Source organism: Lithobates pipiens, unplaced genomic scaffold (assembly GCF_037356315.1).
Source record: "Lithobates pipiens isolate NorthernLeopardFrog02 unplaced genomic scaffold, aLitPip1_a1.2 Scaffold_25, whole genome shotgun sequence".
Classification (NCBI taxonomy): Eukaryota; Metazoa; Chordata; class Amphibia; order Anura; family Ranidae; genus Lithobates; species Lithobates pipiens.
This window is the reverse complement of record NW_027507787.1, coordinates 55,401,752-55,426,574: the sequence shown is the minus strand read 5'-3', so window position 1 is coordinate 55,426,574 and position 24,823 is coordinate 55,401,752. Positions and strand designations below refer to the sequence as shown.

The window sequence follows — 24,823 nt, the reverse complement described above, 5'->3', positions numbered from 1 at the left end:
GAGAAGCTATATGTGAGGCCTACAAGTCTTCAGGGCAATCCCCTCCTTCCGGAGTTAGAGATCACTTGACTAGGTCGCTAGCTGCATCTTGGGCAGAAAGAGCGGGTGCATCATGGGAAGATATTTCCAAAGCTGCTGTCTGGTCATTCGTCAGGCATTTTTTTAGAGTTCAGATGCTTTCCAGCCAGGACCTCTCCTTTGGAAGGAAAGTACTTCTTGGTTGCCATCCCTCCATAAGGTATAGATCTTGCTTATCCTCTCAAGTAGCTGTCCTGGAAGATGAAGGGGGAAAACCCCGGTTGGACTTACCGGCAACAGTATTTCCATGAATCTTCCAGGACAGCGTCTATATTATTTCAACGTGGTGATGGTGTATTAATGAGTTTGTTACTCCTCTTCCGAGTTGACTTTTGGTGGAGGGTTGCTTGATCTTCATACAACTGAAGGTCAGGGGAGAGCCTTTTAAATTGTGTCTGATTTGTGCTTCATGAAGAAGGAGGAGCCAATCATCTCTCAAGTAGCCTTCCTGGAAGATTCATGTAAATACCGTTACCGGTAAGTCTAACGTTTTTTCTTTTTAACTATGGTGGTGAAATCACCTGCGACAGCGCTGGAGTTAAGGCTTTACATATTGTGGGAGCAAACGCTGTTGTTGTCAAGATAAATAAACCTGTGCTGCAGCTGAATGGCGTACCTGCTAAGAAAATGATGGTTAACAATAAAACAAAGTACAACAGTAAGACTTACCATACCTGCAAAGCAAATACAATAAAACACAGTAAAAATAAAACATTTAATGCAAACTGTGCCTAAAAAACATATGCCAAAGCATGGGGGCAATCCATCTCTAAAGTTAGGGGCAAATCGCCCCTCCACCCCTGCTTCAGCATATAGGATCTTTTTTTTTTTTTTTTTTTAACTGTGATGGTGAAATTACCTTCTACAGCGCTGTAGTGGCTGATTTACGTATTGTGGGAGCAAATGCTGTTGCTGGCAAGATAAATCAGTGCTGCAGCTGAATGGCGTACCTGAAAACAAACAAATGGTTAACAATAAAAAACAGTAAAGTATAAAATAATTACATATCTGAAAAGCAAGCATGATAAAACATAGTAACAATAAAACATTGCATTGTAGAATACAGTAAAAAAAAGAGCAGAACAATAGAGAATAAAGAGAGAGAGAGAACAATAAAATTACAACTATTTTTGTTTTTTATATATTTTTTTACACTTTTATTTGTAATCGTAGCGGTTGTAACAGTTCGGTTCCAGGTTTAGGTCTCCCAAAATGCTATGGCATCTTTGGAGACCCTGTGAAAGTGTGTCCTAATCTGTGCAGTGCGGTACTCTACGCTAATACTCCACGAGCGTGTGGTAGCATTCAAAACATTCAACAATGCAAAGACCAGGATGGTCAGGACAGGAGGGACAATAATAGCGGGTGTCACGCCTATATACATCTACAGACCTGACATTTTCTTTGGGGGGCTCATTGGGTAGGGGTACCAGTGAGGACATATGGAAAATGCTTCTCATGCAGCCGGCATACTGCATTTGGACTGGGAAGTTGGACCACAGCACCGTCTGGAAACAGAAGGGCTTTGATGATCTCTTCCTGGAATTTAAAGGAAGGATCCAGTGCGTCCTGAAGCTTTGTATAGAACATAAGAATTCAGCAGAGCCAGTTGAAATAAGTATACAGACACTTTCTTCCAGCCTCTGGCCTTACGAGCAATTAGGTACGGCGCCAACAACTGGTCGTTGAGGTTCACCCCTCCCATATTAAGGTTATATTTGTGAACACAGAGGTGTTTCTCCACAACACCAGTCGCCGTAGGAATTTGGACCGCCGTGTCTGTGTGAAGGGAGGACAGAATAAAAACATTCCGATTATCCCTCCACTTCATAGTGAGAAAATTATTACACTTCAAGCAGGCTCTCTCTTCCACCCTAAGACGGGAATCTACAAGCTGCTGGAGTAAGCCCACTGTGATCAAACAAGTGACTAAAAAGTGGCATGCTCGTGTAATAATTGTCCACATACAAGTGGTACCCCTTTCGGAATAAGGGTGACACCGACTTCCACAAAATCTTACCAGCACTCCCTAAGTAATCTGGGCAGTTCTCCGGCTCTACATGACTATCTCTTCCCTCGTAAACCATAAAACTCTGTCACAGAGCTTATACATCTTGACTCCATATCTGGCACGCTTGCTGGGAAGATACTGTTTGAAAGACAAGCGGCCAGAAAACTTAATCAGGGACTCATCCATGCAGACAACTTGATGGGGGAGTAAACACGGCTGCAAACTGTTGGTTGAAGTGGTTTACGAGGGGCCGAATTTTGTACAGCCAATCATATCCAGCGTCACCCCGAGGGCGACAGAGTTCATTGTCATTGAAGTGCAGAAACTGCAAGATCTGCTCGTATCGTGCCCTGGTCATAGAGGCAGAGAACACAGGCATATGGTGAATTGTGTCAGTGGACCAATATGACCGCAACTCACTCTTTTTAGTTATGCCCATGAGGAGGTATTGGCCCAGAAAGGTCTTACATTCGAAAACCATAATGCCCCATACACACCATCAGATTTTCTGCAGATTTTTGTCTTCAGATTTACCAAAACCATGTAGTTGTCAGGGCTGGCTTAGCCCTTCCTTCTCTGGGCTGGCTGCTCAGCTGTCGCCTAATTGCCAGCTCTCATCTCTCTCCACAGTCACCCAGCTGTTCCTAATCCTACTCGTCGGACCTGCCTACTTAATCACTGGGCACTTAAAAATAAATTGGCGTGGGTTCCCCAACCGAGAGCATACCAGGCCCTTAGGTCTGGTATGGATTCCAAGGGGAACCCCCTACTCCGAAAAAACGGCGTGGGGGTCCCCCCCAGATCCACACCAGACCCTTATCCGAGCACGCTACCCGGCCGGCCAGGAAAGGGGGTGGGGACGAGTGGGCGGCCCCCCCTCCTGAGCCGTACCAGGCCGCGTGTCCTCAACATGGGGGGGTGCCTTCAAAAAACTCATGATGCCTCTTACTAAATACCTTGGAGTGTCTTCTTTCCAAAAAGGGGTCATTTGGGGGGTATTTGTACTTTCCTGGCTTGTTAGGCTCGGTTCACACAGGGGCGACTCAGATCCGACTTCAGGTCGCCCCTAGTCGCCTCAGGTCGGACAACATTTAAAAATCAATGTAAGTGAATGAGAGCCATCTTAATGCACGCTACTGAAGTCACTCCGACTTCAAAAGAAGTTCCTGTACTACTTCAATCCGACTTGTAGGCGACTTGTACCCATTTATTTCAATGGAGGTCGCCTCCAAGTCGGATCTCTGTCTATACGGAGGCGACTTTGACAGAATTATTAGCTCTGAAGGGGGAACTCCACGCCATATTTATGAAAAAAATTTGGCGTGGGTTCCCCCTCCGTGAGCATACCAGGCCCTTAGGTCCCCCCCAGACCCTTAATCCGAGCACGCTACCCGGCCGGCCAGGAAAGGGGGTGGGGGCGAGCGGTACCAGGCCGTGTGTCATCAACATGGGGGGTGTCTTGGGGGAGGGGGGGTGCGGCCCCCCTACCCCAAAGCACCTTGTCCCCATGTTGATGAGGACAAGGGCCTCTTCCCGACAACCCTGGCCGTTGGTTGTCGGGGTCTGCGGGCGGGGGGCTTATCGGAATCTGGGAGCCCCCTTTAATAAGGATACAGGCCCCCCACCCTATGTGAATGAGTATGGGGTACAATGTACCCCTACCCATTCACCTGTGAAAAAAGTAAAAAAAATAAAATAAAAAACACAACACAGGGTTAAAATAGTTTATTGCACAGCTCCGGGGGTCTTCCGTCTTCGGGGGTCTTCTCGCCGCACTCCTCCGCTATCTTCTGCTTGCTCTTTTGCTAGCGGAGGAGCCCGGCTTTCTTCCTCACCGCCGGCCTCTTCTTCCGACTTCGGGGGTCTTGTCCCCCTCTTCGGTTCTTCTGCCGGGCCACCGCTTCTTCTTATAGCTAGCGGTGGCCCGGTCTTCTGTCGCCGCCGCTGCCGCCTTCCGTTCTTCTTCTTGAGATGTTGACTCAACACTCTCTCCGGCCGCAATGCCAGGGACGCGCTGCGCGGCGACTTATATAGGGACAAGGGGCGGGGTCATCGGTTGATGTCACATGGGTTGATGTCACATGGTGACCCCGCCCCCTTACGATGTCACAGTCCCGGAGGATGCTGGGACCGTCACCATGTGACATCAACCCATGTGACATAAACAGATGACCCGCCCCTTGTCCCCATTTAAGTCGCCGCGCAGCGCGTCCCTGGCATTGCGGCCGGAGAGAGCGTCTTTTTTTCATAAATATGGCGTGGAGTTCCCCCTTCAGAGCTAATAATTCTGTCAAAGTCGCCTCCGTATAGACAGAGATCCGACTTGGAGGCGACCTCCATTGAAATAAATGGGTACAAGTCGCCTACAAGTCGGATTGAAGTAGTACAGGAACTTCTTTTGAAGTCGGAGTGACTTCAGTAGCGTGCATTAAGACGGCTCTCATTCACTTACATTGATTTTTAAATGTTGTCCGACCTGAGGTGACTAGGGGCGACCTGAAGTCGGATCTGAGTCGCCCCTGTGTGAACCGAGCCTAACAAGCCAGGAAAGTACAAATACCCCCCAAATGACCCCTTTTTGGAAAGAAGACACTCCAAGGTATTTAGTAAGAGGCATCATGAGTTTTTTGAAGTTGCCATTTTTTCCCACAATTCTTTGCAAAATAGATTTTTTTTTCCTTTTTCTTCACAAAATTGTCATATTATCAGGTTATTTCTCACACACAGCATATGCATACCACAAATTACACCCCAACACACATTCTGCTATTACTCCCGAGTATGGCGATACCACATGTGTGAGACTTTTACACAGTATGGCCACATACAGAGGCCCAACATGCAGGGAGCGCTAGCAGGCGTTCTGGAGCACCCAGGCCAATGCTGACATTTCTCTCCTACATGTAAAAATCATAATTTGCTAGAAAATTACATAGAACCCCAAAACATTATATACTTTTTTTAGCAAGGACCCTAGAGAATACAATGGTGGTTGTTACAACTTTTTATCTCGCGCGGTATTTGCGCAGCAATTTTCGAACGTGTTTTTTTGGGGAAAAAAAACAGTTTTGTGCTTTAAAAAAAAATGTTGCTACTTAAAAATCCCCATAGGCGACACTTTAAATTATTTTACTGGTTACATGTTTTGCGTTACAGAGGTCTAGGGCCAAAATGATTGCTCTCGGTCTAACATTCGCAGCGATATCTCACATGTGTGGTTTGAACACCGTTTTCATATGTGGGCGGGACTTACGCATGCGTTCGCTTCTGCATGCGAGCACATGGGGACAGGGGCGCTTTCAATTTTTATTTTTTTATTGTTCATTTTACTTTAATTTTAGTTTGTCACTTTTTCCCCCAAAAATAAATTTTTTGATCACTTTTATTCCTATTACAAGCAATGTAAACATCCCTTGTAATAGGAATATGGTATGACAGGTCCTCCTTACAGTGAGATAGGGGGTCAATAAGCCCCCACATCTCACCTCTAGGCTGGGAAGCCTGAAATAATAATAATAAAAAAAAACGATTCTGGCTTTGATCCTATTGGCAAGTCGGTTTAAGGACCGGAGGGTGGCGGGGCGTCCCCTCTCGCCTCCTGTAAGAAAGATCAAGCAGCGGAACAGCCTCTATGATCATTCTTATGGTGTAGGGAATCACCGGCTGAAAAAGCTGATATCTGAATGATGCATGTAGCTACAGGCATCATTCAGATAACCCCGCACAAAGTCAAGGACGTCATGACGGCTGGCGGGCAGGAAATGGTTAAAATGCTTTTTTTTCTTTTTTAAACAGAAAGTTGTCCATTTATACAATATTTCTAACACATAGCATGTACATACCAAAAATGACACCCCAAAATAGATTCTCCTAGTCCTCTTGAGTATGGCGATACCACATGTCTTCCACAGCCTGGTAACATATAGAGGCCGAGTACAGCCAAGCATGGCTGAGCATGGTTGGGTATCACTGAGTATGAATGAGCATGGCCGAGTATGGCTGGCTATTGCAGGGTATCACCGAGTATGGCTGGCTATTGCAGGGTATCACCGAGTATGGCTGGCTATTGCAGGGTATCACCGAGTATGGCTGGCTATTGCAGAGTATCACCGAGTATGGCTGGCTATTGCAGAGTATCACCGAGTATGGCTGGCTATTGCAGAGTATCACCGAGTATGGCTGGCTATTGCAGAGTATCACCGAGTATGGCTGGCTATTGCAGAGTATCACCGAGTATGGCTGGCTATTGCAGAGTATCACCGAGTATGGCCGGCTATTGCAGAGTATCACCGAGTATGGCCGGCTATTGCAGAGTATCACCGAGTAGGGCCGGCTATTGCAGAGTATCACTGAGTATGGCCGGCTATTGCAGAGTATCACCGAGTATGGCCGGCTATTGCAGAGTATCACCGAGTATGGCCGGCTATTGCAGAGTATCACCGAGTATGGCCGGCTATTGCAGAGTATCACCGAGTATGGCCGGCTATTGCAGAGTATCACCGAGTATGGCCGGGTATTGCAGAGTATGGCCGGGTATTGCAGAGTATGGCCGGGTATTGCAGAGTATGGCCGGGTATTGCAGAGTATGGCCGGGTATTGCAGAGTATGGCTGGGTATTGCAGTTTATGGCAGAGTATTGCAGGCTATTGCAGAGTGTTGGCAGGGCATTGTTGGATATTGTAGAGTATTGGCAGGGCATTGCTGGGTGGTATTGCAGAGTATTGGCAGGGAATTGCTGGGTTAATTGTCGGGAAGCAGCGCTGTGGGCACTGCAGATCCAGCCCACATCGCTGCTGAGACCGATCTCTCCCCTCTCACTGTACCGATCGGTACAGAGGGGAGGGAGGAACCAGGCTTTGTTTACAAGTGATCGCTCCGTCATTTGACAGAGCGATCACGTGGTAAACGGGCGCGATGAGCGTCATGGATGCTCTCGAGTGCGCGCCCGAGAGTGTAATTCTGGGAGGACGTCATATGACTGCCGTAGCCTTCATTCGGCTATGGGCTGGTTGTTAAGTGGTTAAAGCTGTCCAACTTACCTCATCTCTGCCTTCGCCTTGGTCTCATCACAAGAAATCATCTTCTGTGGTTCGGTTTAAAGACTGGCTTGCTGACATCCATTCTGGCTCCTTACCCTGCTTGTTGTTGCTCCACTTGGATCCCTGACTTCTGGCCTGGCTGATTACCCGATCTGGTTATTGAACTCTGGACTGGCTGACTACTCAATCCGGTTACTGGACTCTGGCTATACTTTGACTACGCTTACTCTATTTACCTTTTTCTTTAATAAACACATGTGATTTAATTGTACTTCTGTCTCGGTCTGATTCATGGTTTCTGACAGTAGTGCAAGGGCTGGCCTGATTGCATACAAAATGAAACTCCTAAGGTTTGACCTCATATTGTATGGTTTTGGTAAAGCTGAAGGAAAAAAAAAATCAGAAGAAAATCAGTGTGTGTGTGGGGCTTTATAGGTTTCCAATCTCTGGCAAGGGTCAAATGGGGATTATTGGCGATGAATTGACCAGCATACAAATTGCTTTGGTTCACAATAGATCTATAGATATCTTCCATGAAAAACAGCAAATAAAAATCAAGTGTAGTAAAAATCAACTGTTTCCACCCAAATTCTGGGTTGGCCAGTCAATGGGGGAAGTACGGGTGCTGCAGAAGTGGTGGGCTCCCAATTAGGATTGGCAAATGCAGAAGAAAGGGCACTATGGGGTCGACTGGCCTGTTTTTATTTTCTTACTAGTCGTGCTAGCCACCCCACCAGCTTGAACTGCACTTATGGGATTCGCCACGTGTTACTGCAGTGCTGGTTTGACTACGACCAAGATGTACTAGGCCGCTGGTGCTTGCCAGTTCACCAAAAGAATGAGCGGCATATTCCCCCTTAACCATTTGCCGTCCGACTCATGCCAATATACGTCGGCAAACCGGCATGGGTGTGCAAAACGACATACACGTACGTCACTGCATCATCAACAGCTAGTGGGTGCGTGCACGCCTGCCGCGGGAGCGTGCCCATGGGTCCCGCGGACTCTATGTCCGCCGGTGTCTCACGATCGTGGTACAGAGAGGCAGAATGGGGAGATGCCTATGTAAACAAGGCATTTCCCTCTTCTGCCTAGCAACATGACAGGGATCTACTGCTCCCAGTGTTCGGGAGTCATGTTGTAGTGAGCCCAACCACCCTACAGTTAGAACACACTGAGGGAACACACTTAACCCCTTGATCACCCCCTAGTGTTTAACCCCTTCCCTGCCAGTGACATTTACACAGTAATCAGTTAATTTTTATAGATCACTGTATAAATGCCAACGGTCCCAAAATATTGTCAAAAGTGTCCGATCTGTCCTCCGCAATGTCGCAGTCATGATAAAAATCCAGATCGCTGCTATTACTAATTACATTTTTTTTTTTTAGAATAAATGAACAATAAAAATGGCATAAATCTATGCCCTATTTTGTAGACACAATAACTTTTGTGCAAACCAGTCAATATACGCTTATTGCGTTTTTTTTTACCAAAAAACATGTAGAAGAATACATATTGGCCTAAACTGAGAAAGAAATTAGTTTTTTTTTTTTTTTATATATATGTAGCGTACTACTCCCTTGGGAGCTGCTGTGTAGTTCATACCATACTGCTAAAATGCATCCGTTCTTCCACCCCACATGATTCACAACAGACACAGTCAATAAAGTGGAACAGATAACTTTATTCCTCTTGCTGCAGTCCAAGTGTAATGGTGATGATAGGAAGTATGAGCTTCCTCCTCCTAGTTCCTCTGAGTAGCTAGATCCCTTTCCCTTAACAAACTGACCAGTGCCCCTCTGAAAAGCACCTTGGTAATTGGATGCTGGAAGTCCCAGGCCTCACCTGCCCATCTTGCCTCCTGCTATCCTGCCCAGCCCAGTTCAGGAAAGTCCGGATGATACCTCAGTCTACTCCGTCTGCTTTGCAGCTACTTCCCGTTTCTTGGAAATGGAACCATCCCAGCCGGGATGCCTGGTTTAATCCCCCAGGATTTCTCGGGTGACATGATGTGCCATATACACTGCCTGCACTCCAGTCCCTGACCCGCCTCCTTTCCAGAAAATTCTTGGGGAAAGCAAGGGAGGGTTTTCCAGGGCAGAGTACAGGTGGTCATACCCCCCTCTATTCTACCACTCCTCCTAAACCAAATTAACCCACCAGGCCTAAACAAACAGTGTAAGGCACTGGCAATTTCACCTATCTCTAACCTGTTAGCACCCACCTAAAGTTGGTGGCGTTATATATACTTTTTTGGAATATTATAGGAAAAAGTAAAAAATATATATTTTTTTCCAAATAGTTGTTTATAGTGCAAAAAATCAAAGTTACGTACCGGTAACGTTTTTTTTCCAGGAGTCTTTCAGGACAGTACACTTGAGAGACCTCGGCTCCTCCCTTCTCAGGAAACACCGCCTCCACCAGATCTTTAAAACCATTCCTCCCCTCCAGTCCTTCAGCTTTTCCACGAGCACCTTCGGCCAGACTAGGGAGACAAAGATACATCATAGAAAATTACACATACCTGATGCTCTTATGTCCTAATGGTAAGACCTTATTTTGGGTGGGTACCGGTGCTGTCCTGAAAGACTCCTGGTATGCAACTTCCATTTTACCTCTTTCGTCTTTCAGGACAGCACACTTGAGAGGATAAGCAAGCACTTACACTAGGGTGGGACCACTGCTTGCAGGACTTTACGCCCAAAGGCCTGGTCCTGGGCAGACAATAAGTCCTATCTGTAGTGCTTAACAAAAGTCTTAAAACTTGACCACATTGCTGCTCTGCAGATCTGCTCGGGTGTAGCACCAGCCCACTCTGCTTGTGATGTTGCCATAGCCCTATTGGAATGGGCCCTAATACCTTCCGGGACCTCCACCCCCTTTGCTATAAAAGCCTGACTGATTGCCAACCTAATCCACCTGGCTAAAGTATTTCTAGAGCCTTTAGACCCCTTCCTAGCCCCTGAAAAAGAAACAAAAAATGAAACGGACTTCCTGAATTGCTCTGTAATCTCCAGGTATTTTAACACATACCTCCTGACATCTAACTTGTGTTCCTGTTCCCTCACAGGATTCGAACAAAAAGTGGGCAAACAGATTTCCTGACTTCTATGGAAATTTGAAGCTACCTTTGGTAAAAAGGCTGGATCAGTTTTAAAAATAATCCGATCGGAAAAACCTGAAGGAAAGGTGCCCTCCTTGAGAGGGCTTCTAGCTCAGTGACCCTTCTCATGGTAGTGATAGCTACCAAAAAAAACTGTCTTGAGGGTTAAAAATGTCACAGTACAAGAACTGATAGGCTCAAAAGGATCCTCTGTAAGAGTCTGCAAAACTAAAGATAGATCCCAAACTGGAAAGGGATGTAAACTAACTGGTCTCTGTCTACTTAAACCTTTAGGCCGGGTTCACACTGCTGCAGGGGGAGATCCGGATGTGATTCGCACCGCACTGCAGTGCAAATCACATCCGATCTCCGTAGCGATGCGAGTTCAGCCATACAGATAGTATGGCTGAATTCGCATCGCTCCCGCAGCAAACTCGCACGGGACCCTTTTTTTGGTCCGCAACAGAATCGGATCGCATGGGTGTTCACACCATGCGATCCGATTCCTGTGCGAGTCTGCAGATCGCACTGCGATATGCGGACGGATCTGGGGGTGTCATTAACATTTCATTGACACTCCCAGCCGTTCGCATAGGGCAGTGTGAACTGCCGGCGGGAGTCATGCGATGCGGGAAAACGCAGCGGATTCGCGGCGTTCCCGCATCGCTGTGGTGTGAACCCAGCCTTAAAGAACCTGGAAACCCAGGGATTCCCTGCCAGTTGCTGCTCAAGAAAAACACTTAAGGCAGAAACCTGACCTTTAAGAGTACTGAGAGCCAGTCCCCTATCTGCCCCCCTCTGTAGGAACTCCAGCACTGCTACTGGACTCTGAACGTTAATGGAGCTCTCCGCACACCAGGAATTGAATTTTTTCCATACCTTTAAATAAATCCTGCATGTCTCTTCCTTTCTAGAATTCAGAAGAGTCGCTATTAACCTTTCAGAGAACCCCTTGTTTTTCAGCATCTCCTCTTCAGTAGCCAGGCTGCCAGACTCCACCTCTCCACCTGAGGGCAGCAGATTGGGTCTTGAAAAAGTAGATCTTCCCTGATCGGAAGTATCCAAGGAGGTTCCACCAGCAGCTTCTTTAGTACAGAAAACCAAGGCCTCTTGGGCCAGTGTGGGGCTATCAAGATTAGGGTTGTATCCTCTAAACTGGAATTTCCTCAGAACTGCCGGCAACAACAGAGGAGGGGGAAAGGCATAGCACTTAGTAAAAGGCCATCTCTGAGAAAGAGCATCCACTCCTATTGCTCCGTCTCCCCGATTCAGAGAGAAGAATAGAGGAGTTTTTGCGTTTTCTCTTGACGCAAAAAGATCCACACACGGTCTCCCCCACCTCTGGACAATCATCTTGTAGATTCCCAGATTCAGGACCCAGTTTCTCTCCCTCGATATGTTCCTGCTGAGGAAGTCTGCTCTCTGATTTAGCTCTCCTTTCAGGTGTACTGCTGATAGGGAGTGCACTGTGACCTCTGAACAGCTGAATATTGCTTCCGTTAGAGAGCAAAGGGAGCTGTTTCTTGTGCCCCCCTGTCGATTAATGTAAGCAACCGCTGAAGAATTGTCCGAACGGACCTGGACATGATGTCCCTGGAGTTCCTGTTGGAAAAATCTTAGAGCCAAGAAGATGGCTCTCAGCTCTCTCCAATTCCATTACTTCCCCGCATCCTCGAAACTCCAAGATCCTTGGGCCAGACCTTTTTCCAGGTGTGCTCCCCAACCTGTGCCACTTGGAAAGAGAACCGTAGAGTCCAGAGAATTCTGAGTACGATCCCAAACCTCCAAAATGAAAAGCTGCAGGGGGCGAAAGTGTGTTCCTGCTCCTGCCCACCTTACTGCTGGAAGGGCCGTCAGCAGTCCCAAGGCTGACATGGCCTTATAGAGATTTGTTGATTGCTTTGAAGGACTGCCAAAGCCTTGTCTACTTTGCAAATTTTCTCCTCTGGGAGAAAGACTCGCTGCTGAGTTGAGTCTAGAACGTAGGAACGTCACTCTCTGCGATGGAACCAGGTTGGATTTCTCCAAATTTAATTAATCCAAAATATTTCTTGCTACCTGCAAATCCTGAACCAGCTGCTCCGGTGAAGATGCAGACAGGAGCAGGTCGTCCAGGTATGCTACCAGAGATTCGCAGAAAAGCCAGAGCTTCCACCATAACTTTGGTGAATATCCGGGGGGAAGAGGATAGCCCAAAGGTGAGGGCTCAAAACTGAAGATGTACTACTTCCGACCCTGACTTTACTGCCAACCTGAGGAACCTCTGGCTGTCCTCGGCAATTGGAATGTGCAGATAGGCATCTCTTAGATCTATGGACGCCATGAAGCAATTTGGAGGCAGCAGTGTTTTCACTGAAAAAATTTAATCCAACCGGAACCTTTTGTAACAGATTGACAGATTCAAAGGTTTCAGGTTCAGGATCAGCCTGAACTTCCCCGAAGGCTGACCACAAAAACGTGGGAATAAAAACCTCTGCCTACCTCCCCCGGAGGAACCCGTAACACTACATCCTGCTGCTCCAAATCCTCCAGAGAAGTCAGAAGGGCTGCCGCCTTCTCTGCACACCTCGGTAGGTCTGTGATTAGCAACCTGTGAGGGGGGGGGGGGACTTGAGAACTGCAGTCTGTACCCCCTCCTTATAATGCGAAATATAAAAGGATTGGAGGTAACCAACTCCCACTGTGGGAGGAAAGCCCCCAGTCTTCCTCCCACCGGGGTTAACTTGTCATTGGGACTTTTGGGACTACTCAGGAGGGTGAAAAATCGCTCCCCCATGCCCTCTGCCCTCATTGGGCCAGACTTTTTTTATGTGACTCTGTCCTTGGAATGTTATACTTCCTTTGTGGGCGAGTCTTCTTTTTAGATTTTTCCCGCACTTTTTCCCCTTTAAGGGAAAAGCCTTCTTTTTATCCGCTGTCCAATCAAGGACAGCCTCCAGGTCTGGACCGAACAGTAAATCCCCCTTGAAGGGAATACCACAAAGTTTGATCTTTGAAGCATTATCACCTTGCCATATCTTTAACCAAAGCGCCCTTCTGGCTGAATTAGCCAAGGCAGAGGATCTAGCAGACATGCAGACCGATTCTGTTGACGCATCTGCTATGTATGCGATTCCTTTTAAAGGCATTGGGAAAGAGCAAAGAATTGTTTCTTTTGCAGTCCCTGCCTCAATATGAGCTTTTATATGAGTCAACCAGTGCTTCATGTTACGTGCCACCACTGACAGCCATGGCAGGCTTAAGATTGCTTAAAGCGGGAGTAAACCCAGTTTCAAAAAAACACTTACATTCCCGGCATGCCGGAAATGCTAACTTTCACATTGGTTGTGCTCTCAACCAAAGTTTCAAACCATCCAATGGCTAGTGTCATAACTGATCACATGTACAGCATTATAGCAGCTGAAGAATTATTAGAGGTCAAGATGGCAGCTTCCTTGACTGAAACCGATAGGAGGGTTTACTACCACTTTAAAGAAGAATCCCAAGATTTCTTGAGGAGAGAGTCCATCCTCTTATCAATAGGGTCAGCTAGCATACCCATATTTTCAAAAGCCAAATCTGTCCTTCTGGATACCCGAGAGAAGGCCGCATCCAGTCTGGGAGATTTGTTCCACACAGCAGATTCATCCTCTGAAAAAGGGAATCTGCCTTTCAATGCTCTAGAAAAGAAAGTGCTCCTCTCTGGGTCTCGTCATTCCTTCCTAACGGTGTCTACCAGAACTTCATGCACTAGGAAGACCCTTTTCTTCGGTTCTCCGAGACCTTCATACATCTGGTCATGCAGAGACCGGGATTTTTTTTCTCCTCTTGGATACCCAGTGTAGCGTGAATAGCTCCCAGGAGCTCTTCCACTTCCTTCAAGGAGAGCTTGTAACGGGAGGATCTGGAGGACTCACCATCCACCTTCTCTCCCTCTGACTCAGAAGAGTCTGAGGATTCACTCTGCTACCGTATCGTTCTGCTACCCCCAGGTAACCCATCATTAGCAGAGGGACCTGCCAAGGGGCCAGGTGTGACATCTTGTTGTGCTGGCAGAGGACTAGCTGGGGGCATAGGCTGAAAATTCTCAAGCAAAGTTTTAAAAGACTGAAAAGTGCTGGAGAGCTCTTTAACAGAAGCCGCCAGACTAAAACTTTGTTCTCAGCATGATCCTTGACTGAGCTGTCAATGCAATTCCTGCATAATACTTTCCCCCAGGATTCCCCTAACACACTTCTACATAAGGGGCACTTCTTCTTGGACCCATGTGAGAGCTTAGACTTTTCCATGGACTTGTCCTGTAACGACAAAAAAACCCCACCAGCATCAGCCCCTCCCAGGACCAACCACCACCAGGGTCCCAGACGTGCAACTCTTCCCCTCCCACCAAGGAGGGGAGATCACCCGTGGAGCTAAACAGGAAGTAGTAAGGGACGCCACCCCAGGGTTCCAGTTACCTTAGAATGGCTGGTGCTGGCATCACCCGAAACCGAACGGGAATCATCAGTCTCAGAAATCCCTTCGGTCCGAACGGTCGATTCACCAAAAACTGCTCCTCTTAGCTGTCTCTACAGCGTGAATGGGGCAAACACCAGCCTTCGCGCCGTTCATTTTGGCGTCCCACGACCGGAACCAGAAGTCGCGGGTGAACCGGACGTGACCTCTCCCATCGGAAAAAGATGGTCGCCCGTCATCCGACCCAGCGTTGCGCTCCATGCCGACCACACTAACGAGGGGGAGATACTGACACATCCAGCGAACACCTTCCCCAGGCAGTGCCAAAACGAACGTCCCAGGCCTCCGCCTTTCCCCAGGGAAGGATGGGACGCGCCAGACACTGCAGGTAACGGAATCCCCAGCCTTGCTGCAATGTATGAGAGACCTCAATCTCTCCGGACATCCCTTCGGCCAGAGCGAACGTTCCGCCTTCAGGATAACACTGGACTCAGCCTCCCCAGCTGAATTAAAACCAGGTTCCTAGCGATGTCTCCTCACCGGAGGAAACACCAAAACTGAAGGGCTGGAGGGAAGGAATGGTTTTAAAGATCTGGTGGAGGCAGTGTTTCCTGAGAAGGGAGGAGCTGAGGTCTCTCAAGTGTGCTGCCCTGAAAGACGAAAGAGGGAAAAAATAAAACCGTAGAGGTGATCAAATACCATCAAAAAAAGCTCTATTTGTGGGGAAAAAAAGGACGTCAATTTGGCTTGGGTACAACCTTGCATGACGGTGCAATTGTCAGTTAAAGCGACGCAGTGCCGTATCGCAAAAAAGGGTTTGGTCAGGAACGGGGTAAATCCTTCCTGGGCTGAAGTGGTTAATGACCGACCATTTTTTACCATACGACACTGCGTCACTTTAACTGACAATTGTGCGGTCGTGTGACGCTGTACCCAAACAAAATTGATATGCTTTTTTTTTTTTTTGGTGGCATTTGATCACCTGTTTTTATTTTTTATTTTTTTAGCTATTTTATTTTTCTGAGCTATAGACAAAGAGGGACAATTTTGACAAACTTTTTGCTAGAATACATATCCAAGAAAATAAAAAAAATATTTATCAGTTTAGGCCACAATATATATTCTTCTACATATTTTTGGTAAAAAAAAAAAAAAATAATAAATAATAATAAATCCCAATAGGCGTACATTGATTGGTTTGCGCAAAAAATATCACGTCTACAAACAATGGGATAGATGTAGGGACTTTGTTTTTTTTTTTATTGTTTTTACTAGTAATGGCAGCGATCTGCAATTTTTAGCGAGACTGCGACAGACAAATCTGACCCCAAATTACACTTTTTGGAGTCCAGTGACATTATTACATTGATCAGTGCTATAAAGATGTACTGATCAATGTAAAAATAACACTGGCAGGGAAGGGGTTAACACAAGGGGGCGAAAAAGGGGTCACTGTTCCCAATGACTGGGAACAGTACATCTCTGCCATGTTATCTGTCAGAATAGGGATCTGCTTTGTTTACAAAGGCAGATCCCCATTCTGCCTCTGTACTAGGCAATCGTGGGTTGCCAGCGGACATAGAGTCCGCTTGACCCGCACGCACGATCATGCGCAAAAGCATGGCCGCAACTGCAAATGACAGCAATTTGCGCAGGGGAGCCAACCTGCAGTAGCTGGTCCTGCGGCAGCTGGTCCTTAAGTGGTTAAATAAGCTGTGGTCTAGCCACAGGCTATTTAAGAAATACTAGCTGCTTAAGAAGTCGGCACCGCTCCCCCCCTCCCCCCGCATGCTCGGGTATGGGCCTGGTGTGGATTTTAGGGGGGCCTCGTGCCATTTTTTATTATTGGAATGAGCCCCCCCCCCCCAAATCCATACCAGAGGGCCTGCAGGGCCTGGTATCAACTAGGGGAGGAACAGCGAACCGTTTTTTTATTGTTTAAAATCTGCTTTCAGTGGGTAATCCCTGCAGACACCAAGGATGAGTCATGGTTGTTGGATGTGATGGATGCTGACGGATGCCGGCTCCTTAACAACCTGCAGCCCTGAGCTGAATTTTCACATTTAGCAGTGGTGGCAATACCAACACATACATTTTTCTAGCATATGTGTTCATACTGTATTTAAAAATGTATTGATATGCATGTAGTGTAAATGAGCCTTAAAGGAGAAGTCCAGCCTGACCTCAGCAGTCTGAAGTTCGCTTTCTGCTGGCGTCACTGCCATAAGTACAGGCAACGCGTCATTTCTGACTTCCCAAGTCTGGATCCGCTAGCTGCCTTGATTGATGCCCTCTCAGTGAGTCACTGAGACAAACTCTCCCTGCCCCTCCACAGCTCATCGCTCCAATGAGCTCGGGGAGGAGTGAGAACCAAGCCATCATCGGTATTCGCTGGCACGGTTCTCACCGCATCCTCTGAGGCAAGTATGATTAGAAAAACAAAAAACACACACTTCTCTTTTAAGTCTGCATTCACACCTGAGCAGACTGTATTCCTGGTGATTTTGAGGTGTTTTTACATGTGTATTAAAAGGAGAAGTTCATTTTTATTTTCTTTAATAATAAATGCACATTTTTTTTTGCAGGTAAAATTGGATTTTTGTACTCACCATAAAATCCTTTTCTCTGAAGTTCACTGACTGACACAGCTCCATTAATCTTGACCATAGGGTTGTTACGCCACCTCTAAGCATCATGCTGCTGCTTCCAGTCCCACACACACTAACTGACTTCCTGGTACAGCCCCTCCCCCAGCATGCATCAGAAGAAAGGGGTTAAGGGTCACAGCGATTCTGCATAATATTACACCTTTTTTCTTGGAAATTTTTTTTTTATATTATATTATATTATATATATATATATATATATATATATATATATATATATATATATATATATATATATATAACACAATAGAATACACAACACATAAAGAACAAGTCAAACAGGATCAGTTCAGCAAGTAGTATCTCAAACTCAGGTCTGTGGCTCCCACAGCACTTCAGGAGCTCTTTTTCTCAGTTTCCTGTCCCATAAGATTGCAGTGCTTTGCCAAAGAGGAGTTTGATGTCTTTGGCGGGCAGACTTACGAAGTGGAACAGCACTGGAAGGGATAGAGTCAGGCAAGGGTTCTGGAGATGTCAGTGGGTGTCCAACAGACCAATCAGTCTCTGCGACTCCAGGCACATGTGCGGACTCCTCAGGAATATGGTCACCAACCTTTTCAGGGGTTGGTTGTAAACTTGTGGGATCATACCAGACACCATGCGATATGTCACCAGTAGAGCCCTGAGTAGACTCTGGTGGTTGGTTAGAAAGAGGGGTTGGGTTTGTCTCTAGTGGTCGGCAAATGTGCTTACTCAATTGCGAAAGGTGTCAAACAAAAACGCCATTCTCCAGGCAAACAAGGTACATTTTCCGTCAAAGAGGTCCATCAATTATGCCAGGAAGCCGATGAGGCAAAACTCTAATTCTGAAACCATACAAGATCACCGGAACGGAATCTAGGATGGCCTGGTGGAGGAGGTGTTGGCTACTGTTCCTGTGGGCGGACTAAATCCAGTTTGGTGCGGAGATGCCTGCCAAACATAAGAAAAGCAGGGGACAGCCCAGTAGTAGCCTGTTTTGTGTTTCGGTACATGGTCAAGAAGTCCAGCAGCTTCTCCTCAGACAGTCCGATCTGGTCCAGAGTGGACAGTAAGTGCTTCTTAAACGTATGCACAAACCATTCTGGCAGCCCATTCGAGGCTGGGTGATAAGGAGCTGTTTTATAGTGTTGGATGCTCAAGCCACTGAGGAAGGATTGAAACTCATGCGATGTAAATTGAGTTCCATTGAGCAAAGAGCTTCCTTAAGACTAGAATGGTAGCAGCTGAGGTAGTAGAAGGCATTTGAAATACCTCCGGCCATTTTGAATTTGCATCTACTACGATCAAATACATTTTACCCTGGATTAGGCCAGCAAAATCAAGATGGAGTTTTGAACAGGGGTCTGTCGGCCACGGCCAAGGAAGCAGGGTTCCTTTCTTTTGGGGGTTGCTGAGCTTGACAGCACCCAGAACATTGAACCACATAATCTTCAATTGCTTTATCCATTTGTGGCCACCAAACATAGCTTCGGGCTTGCCGCTTCATGCGCACCACGCCGGGATGGCCCTCGTGCAGTATCCTTAGCATGGTTGGTTGCCAATACTGAGGTATAATCACTCTATTGCCCCACTGTAGGCAACCAGCATTAGTCAAAAGCTCACATTTTCTGGTAAAGTACGGACGAAATTCACCTGGGACTTTCTCTGGCCATCCAGCCTGAACATACGAGAATATCTGAGACAGGAAAGGATCTGTGGCTGTATGTCTGGCAATTAGGGAGGTGGACATGCTGGACCGTGGCCTGTGTACTTCCACTATGCGTATGTCTCTAGGTGGGTGGTCTCCAATTGGCAATCTGGAAAATGCATCTGCATTGCAATAGGCCTCGTGGGAGTGGTAGCAGATAGAAAAAGTATAAGCTCCCAAGAATAAAGCGTACCTTTGTAAGCGGGATGCGGTTGTTGCAGAAATTCCTTTCTCAGGATTCAGTATGGACAACAGAGGTTTGTGGTCAGTGATAAGTGTGAACTCCCGCCCATAGATGTATGTGGGAAATTTTTTGTGGCCCATTCAATGGCCAAAAAGACCTGGAGGCAAAAGAAATGGGGCGCACTGTGCCATCTGGCATGACATGGGAAAGCACGGCACCCAGTCCATAAGTTGAGACGTCACAAGCCAAGGTGACGCGTTTCTTTAAATTGTAGTGGACCAGAACCTGAGAGGACAGAATGAGCTCTTTAGAAAGACGAAAAGCTTCTTTACATTTGTCTGTCCATATCCATTTAGCTCTTGCATGCAGTAAGTGATGTAATGGGTAGAGCTGGTGTGCTAGGTTTGGCAAAAGATGGTGGTAGTAATTTAGGAGGCCAAGGTAGGACCTGAGCTGTGTGACATACTGGGGAGTAGGGGCATGGGTAAGGGCTTTAACCTTTTCTTCAGTAGTGTGTAACCCATGTCGGTCCACAGTGTGGGCACAAAATGCCAGTCGAGACTTGAAAAATTTGCATTTTGAAAGATTGGCATGCAAACCATACCATTGGAGTTTCTCTAGCACAGCTTCAACATTTTTTCTGTGTTGTTCATCAGTGGGAACAGTAATGAGCATGTCATCTAGTAGACATTGGGTGAAAAGGTATGCCTGCCAGGACCTCATTCATGATCCGCTGCCAGATGGCTGGAGCTGGGGCTATGCCAAAAACCATGCGGTTATATTGGAATAATCCTTTATGGGTGTTAATGGTCAACAGATGGCATGAATCTGGGTGTACTTGCAGTTGCAGGTAAGCTTGCTTTAAGTCTATTTTTGTAAACTTTTGCCCCCCCAGCCAGTGAGCCAAATAGATCTTCAAGTCGAGGCAACGGGTATTGATCCACAAGAAGTTGGTTGTTCAGGGCAACCCTAAAATCCCCACAAATTCTAATGTCTCCATTCTTTTTTTTTGACAGGCACAATTGGTGACCCCCCATACACTTCTATCAACTTTAGTTATGATCTTTTCAGCCAGTAGATGGGTCCAGCTCTGCTTCTATCTTCCGCAAGGCAAAGGGCACTGATCTTGTTTTACAAAAATGAGGTTTAGCACCAGGCTTTAAGATAAGGTGGGACATTTTTCCTTTTACCGAGCCCAAAGAGTCCTCAAAAACCTCCTTAAAGCGTGACTTCAGGGATCCCATCCAATGGTCTCTCAGAAAGCAATGTACATTGGGCAATGGCAAGAGGGGGCATGCTCAGGGCTTTGATACAGTCCCTACCATACAGCAGAGGACCTACTTTACTTACAACATAAAGGCGTAGAGTTTCACTGCGCTTGCCTAATGTCACAATGGGTTTCACATAACCTAAGGGCTGTAGCAGTTCCTTGCTGTAGGTTTGTAGTGTGAGATTTGTAGGTTGGAGCAGTAGGGACAGACCTGATGCCTTTAAATCAGTCCATAAAAAAAAGACACAGCCGCCCCTGTATCAACATCCATGGAGACAGGACAGCCATTGAGTGTGACATCCACTTTTATCGCAGGAGTGTTCCCAGCTACCCGAAACAGTCCAAGATGCTGGAGACAGGTCTCCTCATCAGAGCTGGAGCCGCTCTTTGTCAGTGTCCAAATGAAATGTCTGTTTACGTCTACCTTTTGTGGTAGTGTTCAGGGAGTGTGAGCTGCAGCAAACACGCCCAATATGACCAGTCTTTCCACAATGAAAACAAATTACATCCTTTAACTTGCAAGCAGGTGCACTGTGAGAAGTGTTAAAGTGGTTGTAAACCCTTACATACCACTTTGACCTACAGGTAAGCCTAGATTAAGGCTTACCTGTAGGTCCAAGAAATATCTCCTAAACCGTTACCCGAAGACAGCGGCGCGCAGGCGAACTGGGCAGGCCGCAGATCTCGGCGATATGCCACGAGTGTCGGCTCCTGTGCGCATGCGCGGGAGTGACATCGCGGCTCCGGCGAATCATTGTGCTGGAGCAGCGAGACCCGGAAGTCGCTCCGGGATACATGGCAGCAGCAAAGAGGAACACGGAGGACCGCTTCGGGGGCTTCGTTCTCAGGTAAGTTATTTATTATGAGCTAGTATGCTATGCATACTAGCTCATTATGCCTTTGCCTTACAGGGTGTGTTTATTTTTTTTGCCTTTACTTCCTCTTTAACACAATGGTAGCAAGTTGGTATCCTAGAGACAAAAGAATTAGGGTGGCGAGGTTTAGGTTGATTTGGCGACGGCCGTCGTGGGTGTCGGGTGAGTGGAATATTTACTCTCCCTGGCTTGCAGGAGGTTCAGGTGGCGCCTTCAGTAGGGTGGCGTCCCGTGTAGCCAACTCCATGACCGTAGCAAGGTCCGTGGCTTTCGTCAGAGTCAAGTCAGGTTCTGTGAGTAAACGTTTCTGTATGGCTAGGTCGCAGAGTCCCATGACAAACATGTCGTGGAGAGCCGTCTGCAGGTAGTCTCCAAACTGACAAGTGGCAGCTAGTTTACCTAAAGCAATGATATAAGTCTTTATGTCCTCCCCAGCATGGTGACTCCTACTGTAGAATTTAAATCGCTCTGCGATTTCTAATGGCTTTGGCTTGTAGTGCTCATGTAGCCTCTGAATTAACTCAGGCAGGGGCTTAGAGGCCGGCTTGTCTGGAGAAATTAAGTCTCTGAGAGTGCAGCCTGACCCAATGCTGTGAGGAAAACTGCAACTTTCTGTTCTACAGCCACACTATTTGCTTCCATATACTGCTCCAGTTTCTCCACCCAGGAACTCCATGATTCAGCAACAGGATCAAATGTTTGAATAAACCCTATGAAAGCCATGTGTGCTAAAATCCACAATCCTCGTCGCCACTGTTATGTCCCTTTGACACAGGGTCTCTCAGGGTGTTGCTAGCAATGCCGCCAGTGTTTGCTCAGCAAGTTATACACAGGCTGGATGCACTTCTTAACCAGGGAAGGATTTATTACTCACTCAGAAAGTGATGTACATTCTTACATGTGAAAAAACAGAATTTTACAGTTCCGCCCAGGGGGCGGTCCCTCCAGCAACAGTCCCTTAGCCTGCTTCCTGCAGCTCAGTACGTCAACAAGCAATATACTGGAGCGGCGTTGCTAGGCGGTGTCTGTACTGCTGGGGGGGGTGTATGTACTGCTGGGGGGGGGGGGGTGTCTGTACTGCTGGGGGGAGGGGTGTCTGTACTGCTGGGGGGTGTCTGTACTGCTGGGGGGGTCTGTACTGCTGGGGGGGTGTCTGTATTGCTGGGGGGGGGGGGTGTCTGTATTGCCTGGGGGGGTGTCTGTATTGCCTGGGGGGGTGTCTGTATTGCCTGGGGGGGTGTCTGTATTGCCTGGGGGGGTGTCTGTATTGCCTGGGGGGGGTGTCTGTATTGCCTGGGGGGGGGGGGTGTCTGTATTGCCTGGGGGGGGGGGGTGTCTGTATTGCCTGGGGGGGGGGTGTCTGTATTGCCTGGGGGGGGGGTGTCTGTATTGCCTGGGGGGGGGGTGTCTGTATTGCCTGGGGGGGGTGTCTGTATTGCCTGGGGGGGTGTCTGTACTGCTGGGGGGGTGTCTGTACTGCTGGGGGGGGTGTCTGTACTGAGGGGGGTGTGTCTGTACTGAGGGGGGTGTGTCTGTACTGAGGGGGGTGTGTCTGTACTGAGGGGGGTGTGTGTCTGTACTGAGGGGGGTGTGTGTCTGTACTGAGGGGGGTGTGTCTGTACTGAGGGGGGTGTGTCTGTATTGTTAAGGGGGGTCTGCACTGAGAGGGGATGTCTGTACTGTTGGGGGGTCTGCACTGAGGGGGGTGTGCATTGAGGGGGAGTGTCTGTACTGAGGGGGTCTGCACTGAGGTGGAGTTGTCTGTACCGATGGGGAGGTCTGTACTGATGGAGGGGTGTGCACTGAGGGGGTCGTCTGTACTGTTGAGGGGGGTCTGCACTGAGAGGGGATATCTGTACTGAGGGGGTCTTTACTGAGGTGGGGGTGTCTGTACCAATGGGGGTGTCTTTACTGAGGTGGGGGTGTCTGTACCGATGGGGGGGTCTGTACTGATGGAGGGGTGTGAACTGAAGGCGTGTCTGTACTGAGGGGGGAGGTTTATGCTGAGGGAGGGGAGTCTATATTGAGGGAGGAGGATCTATACTGCGGGAGGAGGGTGTGTAGTTAGTGGAGGGGGGTCTATAGATGGTGGGGGGTGACGCCATTTTTTTCGCACCGGGTGACACTAACCCTAGTGACGCCACTGCATAGCTCCATTAATCTTGACCATAGGGACGTCCCCAAGCAGTGTCATAACGAGGGGTGGTAACGGCATAAAAAAAAACTTAACCCACAACCAGAAACCTTATCTAGCCGCATCAGAACTTGCAATCAACAATGCAACAGTGCATTATACTCAAAAGTAACTGTATTTTCTTTAAACAGAAAAAGGAGTGAAAAAATGCAACATTACATGGCCACCTGCAAAACTTTGCGGCCAAAGCAGGCATCATACGATGCGCTTACATCCACTTCGTAGAATTTGGTAAAAGTGTGAACGGACGACCAAGTCGCCGCCTTACATACTTGAGCGACTAACGCTTTATGTCGGAAAGCCCAAGAGGTTCCAATAGCCCTGGTGAAATGGGCCATGGTCAGGAAAGGGGGACACCTGCCCCTTCAAGACGTAGGCCTGTACCACAATCTGTTTGATCCACCTAGAAATGGTGGCCGACGAGACCGCCATACCTTTTTTCGGACCAGCTACAGAAACAAACGGAGAATCTGACTTCCGAAAGGGAGCAGTAGCAGACAAAAACACCCTTAGAGCGCAGACCATGTCCAGGGAATGAAGGACAACCTCCTTAGGATGTGTTGGCTTAGGACACAGAGATGGTAACACAATGTTTTCCTTGATGTGGAACACCAAAACCACCTCCAGCAGAAAAGAAGGTTGTGGACGCAACACCACCTTATCCTTATGGATAACCAGATAGGGCGACTTGCAGGACAAGGCCGCCAGTTCCAAAACCCTCCTGGCCGAAGTAATGGCCATTAGGAAAACCACTTTCTGAGAAAGAGTCAAAAGGAATTTTCCCGATGTTCTCAAATGTCGGTTTCTGAAGCATCAGGTTCAGATCCCACGGGGGTAACGGTGGACGCACCGGAGGAACTACATGAAGGACCTCTTGAATAAAAGTGCTCATTAGAGAATGAGACGCCAGGGGTCATTGGAAAAAGACAGCCAAGGCTGATATTCGTCCCTTAACCACTTTCAGACCAGACCATTTTGCTGGCTTAAGACCAGACCACTTTTTGTGATTCGGCACTGCATCGATTTAACTGACAATTGCGCGGTCATGCTTCGTGGCTCCCAAACAAAATTGACGTCCTTTTTTCCCCACAAAAAGAGCTTTCTTTTGGTGGCATTTGATAACCCCTACGTTTTTTATTTTTTGCGCTATAAACAAAAATAGAGCGACAATTTTGAAAAAAAAAACGCATTATTTTTTACTTTTTGTTATAATAAATATCCCCCAAAAATATATAAAAAAACATTTCTTCCCTCAGCTTAGGCCGATATGTATTCTTCTACATATTTTTGGTAAAAT

The 24,823-nt window shown here is 47.4% G+C and overlaps 1 protein-coding gene across 2 annotated transcripts in view; it reads right to left on the bottom strand.

The window, feature by feature from the left end:
• The window catches only part of PSD (pleckstrin and Sec7 domain containing), a 711,875-nt gene extending 710,854 nt beyond the window's left edge, over positions 1-1,021 (bottom strand). For both annotated transcript variants that reach the window (XM_077454479.1, XM_077454482.1), the window contains exon 1: positions 938-1,021. The gene's annotated coding sequence lies outside the window, so the exon portion shown is untranslated. The remainder of the gene's footprint in view (positions 1-937) is intronic.
• Between the last annotated feature and the right edge of the window lie 23,802 nt (positions 1,022-24,823).